The 18,665-nt window shown below is 40.7% G+C and overlaps 1 long non-coding RNA gene across 1 annotated transcript; it reads right to left on the bottom strand.

Moving 5' to 3' along the window:
• Positions 1 to 15,824: 15,824 nt before the first annotated feature.
• Positions 15,825 to 18,209, bottom strand: LOC145459622 (uncharacterized). The gene is made up of 2 exons (XR_013921487.1): positions 18,072 to 18,209; positions 15,825 to 17,145 (listed from the first exon to the last, which is right to left on the bottom strand). It is a non-coding gene; the product is annotated as an uncharacterized LOC145459622 (long non-coding RNA).
• Positions 18,210 to 18,665: the final 456 nt, after the last annotated feature.

The raw sequence follows: 18,665 nt of genomic DNA, 5'->3' as shown, positions 1-18,665 counted from the left end.
CTATTGCATTATATCGAAACAACAAAACCAATGGCATAAAAGACTGGATGCCGGGAACTTCTCACAGGATGGACGAGAAAGACTTTGACAATTCAGGAATCGCATCACTCATCATATTTTCAGGGCTTAGAGGCAAAGATATATGAAGATTCTTCCTCCGAGCGAGATAGTGTAATGGTTATGCGTCCGGCTTCTCGAGCGGTAGGTCGTGGGTTCGCTCGCTGGCCGGGTCATACCAAAGACTCGAAAAATGGTATCCGCAGCTATCCTGCTAGGCGCTCAGCAATCACGGATAGCATGGAGGAGAAAAAATAAACGGGGGCGCAGACTAGATGACCTCATGGGGCCGTATCGCAACTCCGTCACCAAAAGCATCTCGATGGTGCATCTCACTCTCTCTCTCTCAAAAATATAGAGGAAACTCCAAAGACCTTGTGAAGATTGACTCTCTCTGGCACCAGTCAAAACTTACCAGTCCTTTTTTTGGAAATCGTGAACTTGAATACCGGTGAAAAACTGTCCCTCTCAGAACCAGGCTAAATGCTGGAACGATATTTCACTCTAAAATGTTTTACCCTGTAAATCTAATATCTAAAAAGAGGCCATCGGTTATGATCTAATTCCAGCCTGGTTTCAGAAAATTATCAGCTTGCATGTTGATCATTTTATTTCCCTTTCTCCAACATCATAATAGAAAATGGTGTTTCCCCAGTTTATCTGCAAACAGTCAGAGTGGTATCAGTATTCAGGGCTGGGCAATAATGCATTCCTTGCTGGGGTTCTGCCAGTGAGAATACAATTTACCACTGCAAAGACTTCATCATCAGGCCTCTGCATCATATACAGAACCCACAGAAGGACTTGGGCCCGTATTCACAAAACCCTACTCAGTGCTCAAACTCGTTTTGCGTCAACATTGCGTAAAATCGGTATTCAGAAAGCAAAGCAAGAGAACGAGTTTAAATTCGACTGGAGTCGAACTCAGCGCTCTTTGGAGTTGCACTTTTGTGGTTATGGTATTCAATGACGATCTGAGGTCGGAGTGGATCTCAAAATGTAGCGTTTGAGCAAGCGTTTTCCGAGTCAAGCCGTTGGCAGACTCAACGCCTTACTCATTCACTTTTTTACGTCTGGCCGTGAATATAATGTGGAAATTGCGCTGTGAGCATGTTTGGCGCCTGAATTCACAATTTCAACTGTAATATATGGCATTGCCATAAGAAGGAAATCGTGTTCTAGCGCTGTATGGCTTCATCGTTGGCTTGATAGGCTATTCCCAAATTGGCGGACGTTTTCTATCAGAAAGGCTTCCAATGGATTAGCGAAAGCGGCTAATTCCTCACAACGCCATGTTTTATCATTTAAATATAAAACGTAGCATCAGGATATGTAGAAACGAATGGGGGATGAATATTACTGAAAAACCAAACACAAGCTGTTGTCTACTCTAGAGATCTACCAATCCTAACATGAACCGAATCCGTGGCGATGCGGGCAGGCAATGCGGCGCCTCAGCAGGCAAATACAATAATAGATGACCTGGAACTTTATGAATGTACGCAATGTTACATCATCGCAATACCCTGAATAAAACCGTCTGTCCCCGTGTATGGCGGAAATATCGACAACTTGGTACCACTACCCATCATCAGTAATCCAATAACTTGTGCTTATGCCTGAAGACTTCGAGATTGAAGGCAATGCTAGGCAACTAACATGATATCTAAACCTGCGGATTGCCAGATTGCGAGCAATTAACAAAACCGCAGACGTCTGCAAGCAGTCATCTGCTGTCAAACACATAAAACTGATCAACGCTTGAAATCCTAACCGAATACCAAACGTTCTCTCTAATTAAGTTGGACTCATCCTGTGCTCCGTTGAGCACGACATGATTTTGAGATAGAGACGTGTCTCCGAATACTGCCCTTGGTGTACGACCAGCAAATTGTTGCATAACTTTACCTTCAGGCATGACAGGAACACATTGTTTGGTCATGGTAGAGTGACGATATTTCCACTGCGAATAATTTTCTTTTAAATTATTGAAATTTCAAATTGGTATCACCATAAGTCTACTGGTTGGAAATGAGCCAAACGTGATGTAAACCGTTTTTCAATGGAACTTGACAATTTCTTCATCATTCGATGAAGCCATTTGATCTACTGTGTCGAGGTGATCAGGTGGTGTGTGCGATCTCCCATTCACCGCAGAATATGTCGTATTGGCTGAGGAAACAAGGTCCACCGTCACTGACTATTTCTTAAACGCTTCCAAATAAATTCAGGATCCGTTTCAATTTGTTAATGACGGATTTCGATCGATCATAGTTCTTGTACGATGGGGTACCTGGAAAAGTAGTATGAAATGATCAGAAAGTTCCTACCTTTGATCTTGAAAATGTCACCTCCCAATTTTACCCAAGGTTTTGGTGGGCGTTCCTGCATCTTCATTGTTTGTTTTGTTTGTTCCGGTAGGAGTTCCTGGCGTGATTCGCACTACTACCATAGTGTTGCAATGTCATTCTTTATTTCAGGCCAATATATGCCCAGTGACTCTCATGCAGTTTTTGTAGTATGTCTGGTTGCAGACGTGTCAAAACAACTGTCGGATTTCCTTTGAATATTATGTCGTTTTCGCGGGCTACCTCACCGTCAGTCAATGTAAAGTAAACTTACACCCATTCGGTAATCTCGCGCTACGCACAAGACTTTAATTTTCCAGATACAACCGGTAGATCCAACTTACATGTTCTAGCTCTAGTTTCACCTGGCGTTGCACGCATAATATATATCATTTCAAATGCAGCCATAGCTCGGAATCGAGATAATGCATGTTATAATTGTAGTTCGTTTGCTTTGGCACGTTTCGCATATATTAGCCTATCGCGTGTTGCTTCGTAGTTTTCGCGCTCGTTCGGTTATTTTCTCTAAGATTTCTTCCGTTTCTTCCTCATTTCGGCTTCTTCTTTCGAGTCTTCTCATTACGGAGTAAGGTGTTTTCCATATTTTCTTATTTCTTGCCGTCATCACGGCTTGCTTAAACATTGATATTAGCTTTATCAGCGACTGGTTTAGCAGAGATTCATTACTGACTGTATCTAATGTATTGGAGCGAAAAGTTCCTCATTTGAGGGGCATGGGCCCCAATCATATCTATCTAGCAGTGAAAGAAATATATCTAAGCTGTGGTCTGATAAATGACAGTTTTAACTTCTATGAAGAGTATGTGGTGTCACAGGTGACTTTATAAGTCTACTTATATCCCAGAATTAAACAGAAAATGCGGCGAATGAAATATTTCAATCATGAAAGTTGAGTCATCTGGGTGCTTTGCACAGTCGTGGATATTCACTGTAGCAAATGTTTATGTAGTACTGTACCTTTTACAAAGTGTATCTCATTCGAAAGACAAAATAGAATTGTGGATATTCACGGTAGCTAATACTATGTAGTACTGTACCTTTTACGATGCGTATCTCATTCAAAAGACCAAATAGAATTATAAAAAGGCAAAATTATGGTGAAATACCAGTAGGAAATTATGTCCAGCTGTACAGAGAAATTGGCATACACTCGATGCGACAAGAAAACAAACCACTTCAACAGGCCTAATGTACGCGGAGATGACTTTTCGTTGCACCCACTGCAGCTGCTGATTTCAAAGCTCCTCTGGTTCTGCGCTCTTTAGTATGTGCAGGAATTCTTCACCCTCGAAGTTTCTAATGACGTCGAAGCAGTATGAAAATGATTTTTTTAGGTCCTCAATGGTATCCACCCTAGGCAGCTTCTGCTCTGTATGAGGAGCCTTGTCCATGATACTGCATGCGTGCAGGTTTAGTGTTACAAGATCGAGTGCCTCGCAGGTGGTTGGGCCCAGGATGACTGGACTGTCAGTGTCAACCACATAGAATTCATTCTAACGATACTTCTTGCCATGTGGCTATTTAATGTGGAGAGTTATTGATCCAAAGTACTCAATACGTAAACCGCAGTAGTTCTTGAGTAAAACATTGGGTTCCGGATGTGAGGGTGTCGGTTTGAATTTCGCGAATAATTCCTTATTCTTCCAGCTCCCCGTCAGCTTCGGATTTATATGCCTAAAATGAATCGTATGCTTACTTACCAGGGTTCTTGCAGCCGTTTACAGCTCCAATGGTGATCGATGAAATTGTGTTTGTTGAGCCATCATCACCGTCAGGGATTTGACTGTCGGTACTGCTGTTGTCAGTGTCATATACTTTTATTTCTGCTTTTCGAGTCTTTTGATGTTTCTTCGACTTTCTCGGCGCTTTACGTTGGTGGCTATCTTGTTGCTTGCTTCTCGAATTGGCCTCATTATCACGCTTCTTTGTTGCGCAGAAATCTTCCCAGTGGCCATAGTTTTCGCAATAGTTTCAGGGAGATCTAAATGCTGGGCATTTCCAACCGTGTGACAAGTCCGCATTTGTTACAGGTCTTGTGTCCATATTTCCGTTGCGATCATATCAATACTTGTAGTTGATCCTTTAAAAGCATCGTGGCTACTGTTGTATGTGTGTAGTGCTTCCAAATCTAACCTTTGGGCTTCCTTAGTCGTGAATTTTTTTCCAATATCTTTGCTCTTAGTTACTCGATTTGGGTGGATGCCACGATTCTTTCCACTAATCTCTTCTACATCATTGTCTTCAAAGTCACATTTCTTAGCTTTTTTTCATGATTCTGTGGAGAAGGTCTGTCAGTGACTCATCCTTTAATGGGCATGACTTCGCAAATTATAATTTGTGAACTCTGTAGCTCACTCTGTCACTTGTATCGATCTCCAGTTTGAATAATTCCCTTATTCGTTCGGGGACTTTCATGTCTTTAGCGGACAGTCCCGATTGTTGTACTTTTCTGGCGCCTTCATCGCCTGATCCCGTTTTTATGGTGTAGGCTCCTTGGCGGTATTTGTAGTGGCATTCAGCTCGAAGTATAGATTTATCATATCCTGTAACGTTTCCAGAGCCGCAGAGAAGGGATCATATCCCAGTCCGAGACGGTCTAATACGCTCTAGCTTAATGCATGATCTTGCAAAAGACTAATACTCAAAATTTCACATTCAATTTCTTCGTCTCTTACTTTCTCCAAAGGTTTTCATCATTTCTTTCATCATCTCAGTTTTATCTGGTGCAGGAGATCATCTGTGTCTTGTTCATCCAGAGTGCTTTCTGGAGAATTAGCGTATCATCGAATTCGGGGCTGAGGTTATGGTTATTGTGTTGCTCCTCGCATTTGGCTGCCCATGTTGCCTGTATGAGAGTGCTACGCGACAGGGTTCTTCTTTATGTTCATCACCGTCTGCAAGTCGGGATTTTACTTTACTTGTCTGGTTGATTCCCACCAGGTTTCTAGATTTAACAATAATGCTGCTCGTCAGACAGAGTGTAGTTGCTGTTTTGGGCCGCTAGTCTGGCATGGAGTTGGTAGTTGATCGGGAGTATCCGATGTGCGATTTTCCAATTCTTATGGTGTTGTGTCAGTGATGCATGGTTGATGTTGTGCCAGCTTAGGCCTCACCTTTTACTGATCTCTCTTCCGTGTTGATTTTCTGCCGTTGGGTTGTATAGTCATTTCCTTCTCTCTGTTTGATGTCCTGCGCTCATATCTCATTGGTTGTCATTTTCTGGTTTGTTTCTTGCCAGTGCTTCAAGGGCTGTAATGTATGAGGCATGTTTTTTTTATTACTTGCTGCACATGTCTCGTCAAAGTGAGGGTCAGTTGTTCGAGCCTTCTGTCCCATTCACGTTCCTGTTCTCTTCCTTTTTCAGGAATTAGATCGCAGTTTTGATTCATAATAGATCCGCCACGTCCAATCCTCCGAGATATTCTGATTGTATTATCTTGGCATAGTCTGTACCTTTCTCTGGTCCGAATAGGAAGGCGATGATGTCGTTTCTCCGTCGGGATCTGATGATGCTCGGCATTTGGGACGTCGTCGCACTGTATCTAAACAGAGGAAGTACATAGCACTGAACTATTTTTACCTTCTCATGTCTTTTGTGGTGCATGTGTTTGAGGTCTCTTTGGAGTGTGATTAGTTTGCCCGTAGCTGCTTCTCATTGTGGGGACTGGCTTTCTTTCTCTTCGTTATTGTGTTGCCAAGGATGACGATCTCGTCGACCCACGTGATCGCCCTCGATCTTTTTCTTTGTGTGGAGTACCCATAGCTCATCGCACTTCTTCTTGTTGATTGTCAACAACCTTGCTTCCCCAAAGCCTGCAATGACTCGAATCGCTTTTTCACACTCCTCTTCTTTGTCCAGGGTTATTGTGATGTGGTCTGCGTAGCTCGGTTAATTTACTCTCTTCAAGTCCCCTCGTCTTCTGTCCTTTCAGGGAACTATTCAGTTTCTATAATAAGGATTTGGTGGTGATTGTGAATAAACATGGAGATTTGATATCCTTGTTTGATACCAGCGTAAATTAGAATTGATTTCCTGACTCTTCCCACGATGGAGATCTTTGCTTCGCTTCTGTCGTATATAGCTCTAGAAATTTCAAAAGGCGTTACCGAAACCTGTTAGCTCCAGTGCTTTTTATGGAATCTCATGATCTATGGAGTCGTACTCTTTTCTGATATTCACTGAGATCATTGCTCCTATTTTCCTGCTCTTCATCTCCGTTACTTCTCTAAGCATGAGGTGGAGTTGTTCGATCGACTTCTGTGGGTTCCGCATATTGGTGTCTGTGTGTGATGCTGGGAAGCATTGTCTTTAATCTGTTTGATAGAATTATGCTGAAGATTTTGTAATCTGCGTTAAGGAGGGATATCGGTCGGTCTATGATTTGTAATATATCTCTGTTTCCCCCTTTTTTATGTATGACCTTAAGTAGCCCTCGGGCGAAGGATTCCGTTGGTCAGTGCATTGTATGGATTTCATTAATAACCCTGGAGATCTTTTGCGATTACGTGCACGTTTTGATTGAAAAATTCTGAGCTTATCCCGTCCTCTGCCGGGGTCTTGTTGTCCTTTTGTTGTGCAAATGCCATTCGAAGCTTTTCCTCCTGGATTGGTTTTTCCATTTTGTCCTTTTGATGGTCTACAAGAGTGTATTTTTGTAGCGAGTAGTCTCTCAGTATGGCTCATATCACTACAGCGCACTATTGGCACTATTGGCATAGAATTGAATGAACAATTGACATAATGCCAAAATAAAGAAACATCTACACAGCAGCGGAAGAGGTCCAGAGGTCTTGAGCTGTAGTTGCGCCTCGCACTGTAAGGACTAAAATAAAAGAGTGATATTGGCAATCTTGAACTAAATCGCATGCTTTCTGTTCAATAACTGACTGTTTGACTGTGATCGTTCCGCTGTGGTAGATGTAGTACTGTAACGTAAGATCAATTCACACACTGTAGTCAGCAGCATCTTTTCATCCTAATGCATGGTACAATTTATACTTGCGCACTTAAGTTAACTGATTTGCATTTAAAAAGAGATATTAAGTTGAAAGATAACATATCTTTTTTCCCGAAATTCATCAAAGTAATCACAAACCCCCAAATCCCTTCTTGTTGATACCAGGTTGGGAACCACTGACATAGCCAGTGAAATTTGGAAAAAAGTACATTGCGTATTTACTAAATCAGTTGCCGAACAACCAAAAACCATGTGTGTGTGTGTGTGTGTGTGTGATACCTTTGTGTGTTATGTTCTTGCAACCATTGCTAGCCCAACGTCAAATATCGCTCCGATTAATTATTGAGTTGTTTATGAATCGAATGTAGTTAGTTAACAGGTTTTCAAAGGTGACTAGCTCCAGTGATTAGCTCTAGTGCTAGTTTTGAAATTGGAAATGTAAGTAGTGCCAACTCTAGTTCTATTTTGAGAAGTGTTCCAGTTCTAGCTGCACATGTAAAAGACTAATTAATTCCTGAGCAACTAGAAAACACCTGTCATTGTTTGGCGTGAATCTTGATATTGTTGTTCTGTTGTATGATATTTTTGCCGCTCCTGCTCCAATTTTGAACTCGAAACCCCGTCCTTTGGAATTTCTCAGCTCATTTACAATTGAATAATTCAGAATCCAGTTGTATGTGTTTAAATTAGATAGTTGCGTATATTTAACGGTCGTTGGTTCTCGATATAGTATTTGGGAGTTTTGACAATCCAGTTGTTTCTACGAGTCTGACCCCTCCTGGCTATATTGTATCGTTGGAGACACTTCAACACAGTACAGAGCCGATATCTGATTCAATTTGATTGAACAGGCCTAATTAGAGTTCAGGATTGACGCATTTGTAACCAACAGATCCAAACACCGTCTACCTTACCGTCTATCTTAGTGATACCTGCTGCATCTGAGTGATCCCTGATTGCGTGATTGAAAAGTATAAGCATGTTTTCATTGGTTCATTCGGAGCTAATTTTCAGATGCTACCTTGCTTAACTCGCGGTTACGTCGCCATTCGTTCTCTCCACAGAAGGATAACCTGCTTAAGTGCTCATCTTCAGATGCACCAAATCCGGTGTGCGCTAGGCACACTATGCGGAGTGCTGCATTGATTTGTATCGCGTTATGCTGTGTTCCAAGCAGTTCTGCGCAGTAAGTATCGCTGGCAGCTGGTCGTAGTCCAGTTGAGAGCTGGGTGTAGAAGTTTACGTGCCATCGGGTCGGGACGTGACCCTCGGAAGAGCTTTGAAATTTGCGGCCGCAGTGGGTGCGACGAAAAGTTATCTCAACGTACATTAAGCCTGTTGAAATTTCGGTGAGTGGTTTGTTTTCTTGTCGCATCGAGTGTACGCCAATTTCTGTGTACAGCTGGATGTAATTTCTTTCTGGCATTTCACCAAATTTTTGCATTTATATAATTCTATTTTATCTTATTACTTGTATTCTTGTTTCGTTTCTATTTTGTTTCGTTGTTTGTATATATTATACTTTTTGCTCAAATTCTGTCTGCATCTCCAGTTCGACTTGTGAAGAAATGTGAGAGGATTAGGAAAACTGGGAGTTCCTTGGGCGGACAATGAATGCCACTAACCTGGTCATCTTTATGCTTATTCAGTGAGACGCAAGCAGGCAGAGAAATTTAGTCGTCGCTCCTCTTTCCAGTTATTGATTGAAAGAGTGACCCTGGTAGGTACTGGTGAGCTGGGAGGTGAACTTCACTCGATTGTCGGCATCAAATATGAAACATGGCTCTACATATTATTTCGAATTTTGTGCTGGCAGGGGTGGTCGAAGTGGTCATTATTTAGGGTTACCATATGACCTTCTTTATCAGGATTTGTCGTCCTTGTTCAAGAAATATAGAATGTCCTACGTTTTCACAATTCGCACTCCTAAATAGCCTTGAGCGTCTGGTGATCGTACAGACAGTGTTGGGATGACTCGTATCATGAGTTGACTTAAGTTACCTTTTTCGTATTACTTGGCTTGACTCGAGTCACTTTGCTAAAGCAACTTTACTTTACTCGTCGTATCAGAAATGTGGATCGGTGTCGATAAAAATCACTGTTACTTCCGTAGGTTCGGATTTTTTTATGAAACGCTGGTGTAGCCCGTGAGAGCGATCAATAATTCAATGATCGTGTGCTTTACGGATCCTCCATTGTTCTCTCACAAAAAAATTAACCACAAACGAAGTGATCAAAGCTCACAGCGTACGTTATCGTAAACTAGTAATAAAGTAATTTAATAGCAAAATATCTATTTCTGTTCTTACCTCAGCCAAACCTCTTGTTTTATTGAATTTGAATTGGAATATAGTTTATATACTCCTCAACCATTGACGCAGGCTCAATTTGCATCATATCAATATGTAAATGGGTAATGTGTTATATCTTAGGCTATATTTTGGATGGTAACTATAAACTTAGGGTATGCAATTACTCAAGTAGTTTAACGGTTCTATGTATATGTGAGCGATACAGAGCCTTGCGTGTATATTTAACTCTATATTCGTTCATCGATTCAGAATTAATGACCCCTCAATCTGCATTTTCGACAGCTAGCGAAATGCAATGACGTAGTCATGCCTTATACTACGAAAATTGTGACTTGACTCCAGTAACCTTCGAAAATCGATTGACTCGAGTCACAATGTGCAATGACTCGTGACTCGAAGGTAGTGACTTGATACCAACACTGGTACAGAAACAACTAAGTATGCCATAATAGCCTTGAAATCTCGGTTTCGATGGCAAGGTGGACTAAAACAAAGCTCAACTCCAGCCAATTACAAGTGAGGACGGGTCTTTGGGGAGTCAAATGACCTTTATAAGCCTCTTCTATGGTACCCCCACATGATTGCTACTCAAGTAGAATAAATGTTATGAATTACTACTTAAAGCAGCTATTTCCAAGACATGAAAATCTACTTCATGTAGAGCAGTGGTTCCTAAACGGTGGGGAATTCAGTGGTTTCTAGTGGGGAATAGACGCGTTTGTTCAAAATTATTTGCAGGACAGTCTTCATATTCACATAGACACATGCGCAACTCAGTGTTGGGATGACTCGAGTCATGACTTGACTCGAGTCACTTTGCTAAAATGACTTGACTTGACTCGGCATTTCAGAAATATGGATTGACTCGTGCCTCGAAGCAAAATGCACGAGTCAATTTCAAGTCATCCGGTAATCGGTGCCGATAAAAATCACTGTATCTTACATATGGTCGGATTGCTCGCGAAACGCTGGAGTAACCCGTGAGAGCGACTAATCATTCAATAATCGTGCGTTTCACTGAGCCTCCATTGTTCTGTCACAAATAGGGCTGGGCACAATGATTCGAATAATAATTTTAATGATTCAAGTCGAGTAGTAAAAGTCGATTTTTTCGAATTCTGAAATTATACGCTCCTTGCCACTGAAAGTTAATTTATCAATGAGGATGAGAATTTCGATACTTTTCTCTACTGTGGAAGCCTTTGAAACCTTGATTAGCCGTTTCGCAGCATACGAAACATAGTACAAAGCTCCTAACGCTACTGGAAATAACACATTTCCAAAGTCGTGATCATCCCATAACATTGTCACAAAGTGCAATGAAATCGGTACGGTCGAAGAAATTGCAAAGTATCTTTAATGTGATGGAAAACTAAGCACCATGTTCTTTGTGGTAGTATAAAAGGTACTCATTCGATCTTTGACATATTACATTCTATTATGACGTCATCATAAGTGATACTCGACTCGAAGCATATTACGTGATTCAGAATCGAATCACTCGAGTACTCTATTTTGCCCTGCCCTAGTCACAAATAAATTGAACGCAAACGAAGTGATCGTAGCTTATAGCTTACGATGTCGTAAACTAGTAAAGTAAAGTAATTTAATAGCAAAATGTCTATTCCTGTTCTCAGTTTTTACCTTAACCAAACCTCTTGTTTTATTGAAATTGAATTCGAATATAGTTTATATATTCATCAACCATTGGCGCAGGCTCGAATTGTATCATATCAATTTGTAAAATGTAATGTATTGCATCTTATCAATTCGTTTCTCCATTATGGCTGGTACCTATAAACTGAGGCTATGCAATTACTTACTTAGTTTAGCAGTTCTACGTATATGTGAGCGATACAGCGCTTTCTTGCGTGCATATTTAACTCTATATTTGTTCATTGGTTCAGAACAGTGGTTCCAAACGTAGGCGATATCGCGTCCTAGGGGGCGAAAATGACGAAGAGGGCGAAAATGGACAAAGGGGGCGAAAATAGCGGAGGGGTCGATGACGCGTTAAAACGGCTATATTGGAGTCGGGGCGGAGAAATAACCTTTTTTTTTTTAGTCAACCCACCAAAATTCGGTTGCAAAAGTGTCAAATTCGACATCGAGCCGACAAGTTGCCCTTTTTTAAGTCAACCCGCCGGTGATTCGTGTTGAATGCCCATTATTCGGTTCACGAAATTTGGGGGGCAATGATCGGTGTTGAACTTGAAAAGGGTGCGATGAGTCGAAAAAGGTTGGGAAAACTGGTTTAGAATCAATGACCACTTAATCTGTATTTCAGACAGGTAACAAAATGCAATGACGTATTCATGCCTCATAACTCGAAAAGGCGACTTGACTTGAATTGTGACTTGACTCGTGACTCGACTTGACTCGAGTCAGCTTCGAAAATGGATTGACTTGACTTGACTCGAGTCAAAATGTGCAGTGACTCGTGACTCGAAGGTAGTGACTTGATCCCAACACTGGCGCAACTACCGTTACCAGTTAACTGTTCTGGAATGTATGTTTCGAAAATTATATTACGTGTTGTTCACAAAACTTCATTTTCAACTCTGGATGGACAATGATGGCGTCACAAACGCATCCAGCACGACTAGTTAGACGTGAAATAACGCTTTCACGAAATTTTGAGTGTTACTGATATCAGTTCACAATACTTTTTACGTTGCAGTTATAGACGATTGTCTTGCGTACTTATGTGGTGGCGTGTCTTCTGTAGTCAAACCAGCAAATAGCTGCTCTGTGATGGCAAAAGTGTTGGGTAGTGGGGTACAGGACCATAACTGCCACATCCCAAATCGAGCTCGGAGGGACCCAGAATGATTTCGTGAATTAACATAAACTGCATTATTTTTGGGGGGAAATTTATGTCAGTTTTTCATTTTTTTGCGCTGGGCGCGCGATTTAATATTGCCAAATATCTTAATTATTGGGTACCCTTCCCCCACGAGAATACATAGATTTTATAGAAATGGAGACTTCGGTCATTACTGCGCCACGACGCACCAAGACATCCGATTATGAAGGTATAGGTCGTATAACATGCGACTCGAAGAAGTGTGCCAGAACGATCAGCAGCGAGAAGGAATGCCCTTGTGGTGACAGAAAAGCTTCGATATACAATATACATATATGTTTAATTGTCCATAGGTGGCTAAATGACTGGCGCTGAATGTTCATTGTTCATGCCGTGGCGATCCAAACCCCACATGACAAATGCCATTTCCCAGGAAAAAATTATTTGTCAGTAAAGCAATACCAATTTGAAATCGTGTGTGCCTTTTGTTTTAGCGATTTCCATATCTTTTTACATAGCAGATGTAGGAGGTCACGAAATACTGAAATAGCATCATGTAACGAAGTCAATATATCAACGGGTCTGCCCGAAGATGTTCAATTCATATTTAGGGGTCCTACCAGGGTTGTAATGACTCGAGTCATGATTCGACTCGAGTCACGATTTTTTAATGACTCGACTTGACTCGAGTCATTTTCTGGAAATGGGAAAATGACTCGACTCGAGTCAATATTTGGATTGACTCGACTTGTACTCGGGTCATTACGCATGACTCGACCCAAGTCATTGACTCGGCTTATTTTATATGACTTGAAGATGAAGAAATTTGCGAATCATAATAGCTAGATCAACGCATCCGACGAATTCTGCCGACATCGCTATTTGTCACCACTGCGTTCGTTGCACTTGTCTGATATCAGATATGCCGCCGTAAAAACAACAGAAAATGATACATAGTAGCAACGCATTGTACAAAATCGTCCAGTGATGAAGAGGTAATAGATCATCCGCAATTAAAGTACTCAAGACTTTTCAATTATACAAGCAAACAATTGAAGCAAAGTTCAATTAAAGCCAATGAAATGACTCAGATGGTGAAGAGACTGATAAGCTCATGTGTAGATTTGAAGGCGATGATTCTTTGCATTTTTGGGCGACTAGAAAGAATGAGTATTCAATGCTTTTCAGTGTGGTTCAAAATGCTTGTCAATTCCTGCATCTAGTGCACTAGTGGAACGTGTATTCAGTAGCTGTGGATTCATTCTACGGCCATGCCGCTTTAACATATTTGAGGATCTTCTTTCCACATTAGTATTTTTGAGGTGTAACTCATTGATTTGATCTGCTGTCTGTGAAAACACACAATGCCCCTCGTCCATTTGACGTTTTGTTAGGTATGTGCATTGTACACGTGAGTAATAATGAATGGCTGATGTTGTGTGGTGTTTGTACAATATGGCTGTTCTAAAATAACTTCTTTTTTATTTTACTGGGTGGTTACATGATAAAATTGTTATGTTGCATAAAAGGAACACTGAATCTGGCTTAATTTGAAAAAAGTGGAATCAATGATGTGAGAGGAGAATATTATAGATTTGAAAATAAATGGAGTATTTTAGTGAGAAATTCTTTCATATAATTTAATTACACGGTAGTAAGCCGACTATTTTTTCATATCCAAAACATTCTACTCTAATAACTTCACTTTTTCTAGTTGTAATTGAGTCAAATTTGCTATGAATCATATTTTTACACAATGTAACTATGGAATGTTACTATGGAATGGCAGCGACCGATTTTGCTGCTTCGTTCCGCTTGACTGAGGCTTTATACTCGGCGGGCGCTCGAGCCTTTTCGCACCTGGTTTAGTGTTATTGCGTCAATATTTTAATAGGCCTTGGGGCACGCCTTACTTCCTCGAAATACGCTCAATGTACCAGTATACACTGCATACGTCATGTAGATAGTGTAACACCAGGTTTAAGGGATATACTGCAAATACGAGAGCAGCCATTACATGCTGAACAGAGACAGCAAAGCACGAACCCTAATCTGCGCGGTCCGGCGTAGGTTCGTTGGTCGATACTTGGTTGGGTCTAGTGGGTGGATCGGTGACGGAAAATCATTTGTGGGCGTACCGTGTTAATCGATTTTGCATTATTCACAGATATAGTTTATCATGCCTTCTACGCATTGTACAGTTCCTCATTGCAACTTCAAGAGGCATCGGTCGAAAAACATAGCTCTTTTTACATTGAGGAGACCAGAATTTGCCCGCACTGAGGAAGAAAGAAGCCACAGGGAATTTTTAAGAAAATTTGTTCTATCTATTCGTGGAGATAATCGGGATAAAATTGCCAGCATGTTACACAGAGAGACGTGAGTTGTGAAGCACTCGACCGACATTTTTTACGAGATCAATCTTTTTGTTGTTTATTGATATATTTTAGTTCAAATGATTTAACATCGTTTGTTTTGACTATTCAATAATAAATGCACATGTGAATTATGCATTTCCTTCTAATAGGATAGCAATATGTGAGCAGCATTTCAAAGAGAGCGACATAATTGTCAATGGCACCAGAAAGACCTTGAAACTGGGAGCTGTGCCTAACAAGCGCTTACCGAAATCTATGTCGAGTGCCTTTACGAGCCGTACGCGGAAACGCTCGGCCACTAGAAATCCATGGCCAAAAAAATTTTATCGTACATTTGCCAGGCTTTTGAGTGCAGCAAGGGTAATTGAATCCGAATCAGGTGACTATGAAGGATTGGCATAATTAAGATCAGCCTGAAATGATTGAACTGCATTCTTCAGAAAATTGGTCATTTTATAAGAAAAGGGGTAAGCTAATTGGAATCTACGAAACGCAGGAAAATACAGGCTTGGTACCGCAGATAAGGTAATTTTTAATCTATGAAATAAACCATGCAATACGCATATTCATTTTACAACTTATCCAGGGTGTCTATTGATTTGTGTGGCATAGATCAGCTTCATGTGTACGGTTGGCCAGTGGAACTAGATTACCTGGACGGAAAATCTGAACTACACAGATCATTGTCGTCAGCAATAAGTAAGATACCGTATGTTCGCATTGTGACTGAGCACGTCATTTGGGATTAGGACCTAATAAAAATCAATAATCAACCTTGATTAAGAGTACTTGGAGCGGCTACACCTATGCTCGGGTGTTGCAAAACGGGATAGTAGCAACACCAAATATCATCCAATTGTACAACGACAAGCGAATAGCCTCTCTGTCAAACAAATACATCGCTGCAACGAATGCTGTATTCTAGGTAACAAACAGATATATAGTCAAGGGAGAAGATTTTTAATCCAAAAATAAAACTGTGCAGTTGAGGATGAAAAAATCTGTGTGGAGTGCCAGTTATACATACAGAAAGAAAAAGACAATGAAAAGTGCGAAAATAAAACACTCGAAGTCGATGAAACAACACATAGAGCAATCATGGTACATACACCACCAGTTTCATTCAGTACACAATTCTTACACTATGCATGTTCAGGACATTGTGGACATAGAGAAAGAAAAGATGAATGACTTTCTTCGTGAAATGTTTCTGGAGAATATGCTTAATAGCCTGAAATCACCAAGTACTAGACGTTACCATCCAGACATATTAAGGTGGTGCATCGAGCTTTATTCAAGGTCACCAGCTGCTTACAGCCACATCAGGAGTAGCGAGGTTTTGAAATTGCCATGCGCCCGCACCATTAGATCATACAGGTAGGAAACCACACAATTATCCAATGAGTCAGTATTTACTAAAGAATTATATACAGAAATTGCATACCACCAAATCCCGGGATAAACCCATTGGCTATCGAACAAATAAAATCTCAGAAAAGCAAAGGGGAGATAATGACTGGCTTCATATGCCTAGACGAAATGAAAAGTAAGGTGTACACATCTGTCGGTAAAGTTTACTACATGTGACCATCATCATATATTTTTCGTAGTCAAGGAGAATCTGGTAATACGAGAGGGAAAGCTCGTCGGTCTTGTTAATGTCCAAACCTTGGCAAATGAGGGGAAGCAAAACGAGCTTGCTACTAGTATTTTGGGTAAGCAAAGTCACGATGCAATAATGCCTCGCATAATTTTGTTTCCTTCAGTTTTTTATGCCAGGACCGTTACAAGGAAAGTGTCCGTCCCATTATCATGGTACGCTACGAGGTCCATTTCAGCAGGACGACTTTCCGCATTAGTCTGGCGGAACATTATTGAATGCGAAAGAGCAGGCCTGCAAGTGCATGCGGTTATTTGTGATGGCCATCCCACAAATAGAAAAATGTTCCGGATAATCAGCATCCGACATAAAATCACATTAGATGGCCATCTCATGGCACATAACCCTCTTGCAAGAGATCGTCCAATATTTCTGCTTTCCGATACGCCTCATTTGCTCAAGGTAGCAGGCTTGGTGATATTAAGTTTTGAAATCCAGCACTGTCCTATCCTGATTCGTATTTATAGACGGCGAGAAACTCCTTGTATAATTCGAGTAAAAATGGTTCAAGGGAAATGATTGACGAGAAGGGTCGGACAATCCTTTGGAGACATATCCACGAATTGTACGAAAAGGACTCCAAATCTCTTCTTAGTGAGACAAACCTGAAAAGAAGGCATGTTGAGTTAACACCATACAGCAAGGTAAAATAGGTCTTACGAATTGAAGAACATATATTGGAAAAGTAGGCTACTCTTCGTTCGCTAGATGAATGTTGGACTGGCAATTACAGTTATGAGTGAACGAGTGGGCAAGGTATTGAGCAAAGTTAAGGGGGCAGAAGGTACTTCCGAATTCATCTTGATGTTTGCCAAGTAAGCGTTAATTGATTACTATATGAAAAAAGTCATTTTATATGCTTATTGTCAAGGTGGTTCTCTATTGTCAACTGCTCACCAAAGAACCCATTGCGACGTCTTGACGATGATCGAATCACGTGGCTTGAAACATTCGCGGACAGTCTCATGCAATGGCACGTAAGTGATGCCGTTGTGGAGTGCCACAACATATGGCCAGAAGCTACAAATTTACTCTTAGACGTATATCAATGAAAATCATAGTGGTGATGCAAAAAAAATCATTGCAATGCCCACTTTGGAAGGGCTCTGTTTCACATCTCGCAATCTTGCATCTCTTGCAAGAAGACTGCTTCGGGAAGATGCATTAGATTACGTTGGTCTTCACTCCTTCTCGCAAGATGTTCTCGAGGCCTTTTTTGGAAATGTGGTATGAGAAAATCATAGGCTATTTCCTACTAGAGCTGCATTTTTTTCACAATTTCATTACACAGCGTAAACATGGTGCACGTTCTACCAATCCCGATGTCGATCAAGCTGGATATGCCATTCAGCATTTGACAGTGAGAAAAATGATAAAAAAGGTGAAAGGTGGGAACACGACATTTGGAGCTTCAAATGTGTGGCAAGAATTGAGCGATGAGCCTTTACCGAAACGAGTTAAAGCTACAAAAATGAGCCAGCAGACAACTATACAACATACTTCAAGTGACAATGAGAACGTATAAACTCACCAGTCTTTGTATTTTCATTGAATTTCCGTTGAATATTTGTTCCACAACGAACTCGTGTGCCGTTGTAAGTTTAGTAGTTCGCGAACAGAATTCCAAGGTTGATAGACAGTATAGGTAATTAATTATTTTGGCTGAAAGAATCAACACTGGGTCATTAGAAAATTAAATCAATTATTAGAACATTGTTTCTTGAGGTTTTTTCTAAAGCTGAGGGAGCTGCTACCGGACTTGAAGTTCATGAGTTTTTCAACCAATTTCTTGGTGAAACTGAATGCAAGCGTCCTAATGAAAAGCGTTGAAATAGTATTTAAAATCTGTTTGACAACTTCTTTATGGAATTGGCCTGCATTATCAACATAATCTATAAAATTTTCAAAATATGGGGACAAGACAACAAATGATTGTAGTTTTTCAGTATCAACAGACTCTAATTTTGAAAATTCTTTACTAACATCCAGAAATATCCTTTGCAAAAAACTTTGTAGCTCCAAGGAGGGATATACCAGCCTTCTGTTTTCCAAAAGTGGTATCAAGGCACCAGATGGGCTACTAGCTTCTAAAATTTCCAATACCATATCATGTTCTGGGCAACGT

This window comes from Botryllus schlosseri, unplaced genomic scaffold, assembly GCF_051294905.1.
Source record: "Botryllus schlosseri isolate E-star unplaced genomic scaffold, Bs_hap1 Bs17a, whole genome shotgun sequence".
Taxonomy (NCBI): Eukaryota; Metazoa; Chordata; class Ascidiacea; order Stolidobranchia; family Styelidae; genus Botryllus; species Botryllus schlosseri.
The sequence above is the reverse complement of the archived record's forward strand: the minus strand, read 5'-3'. Positions and strand labels throughout refer to the sequence as shown.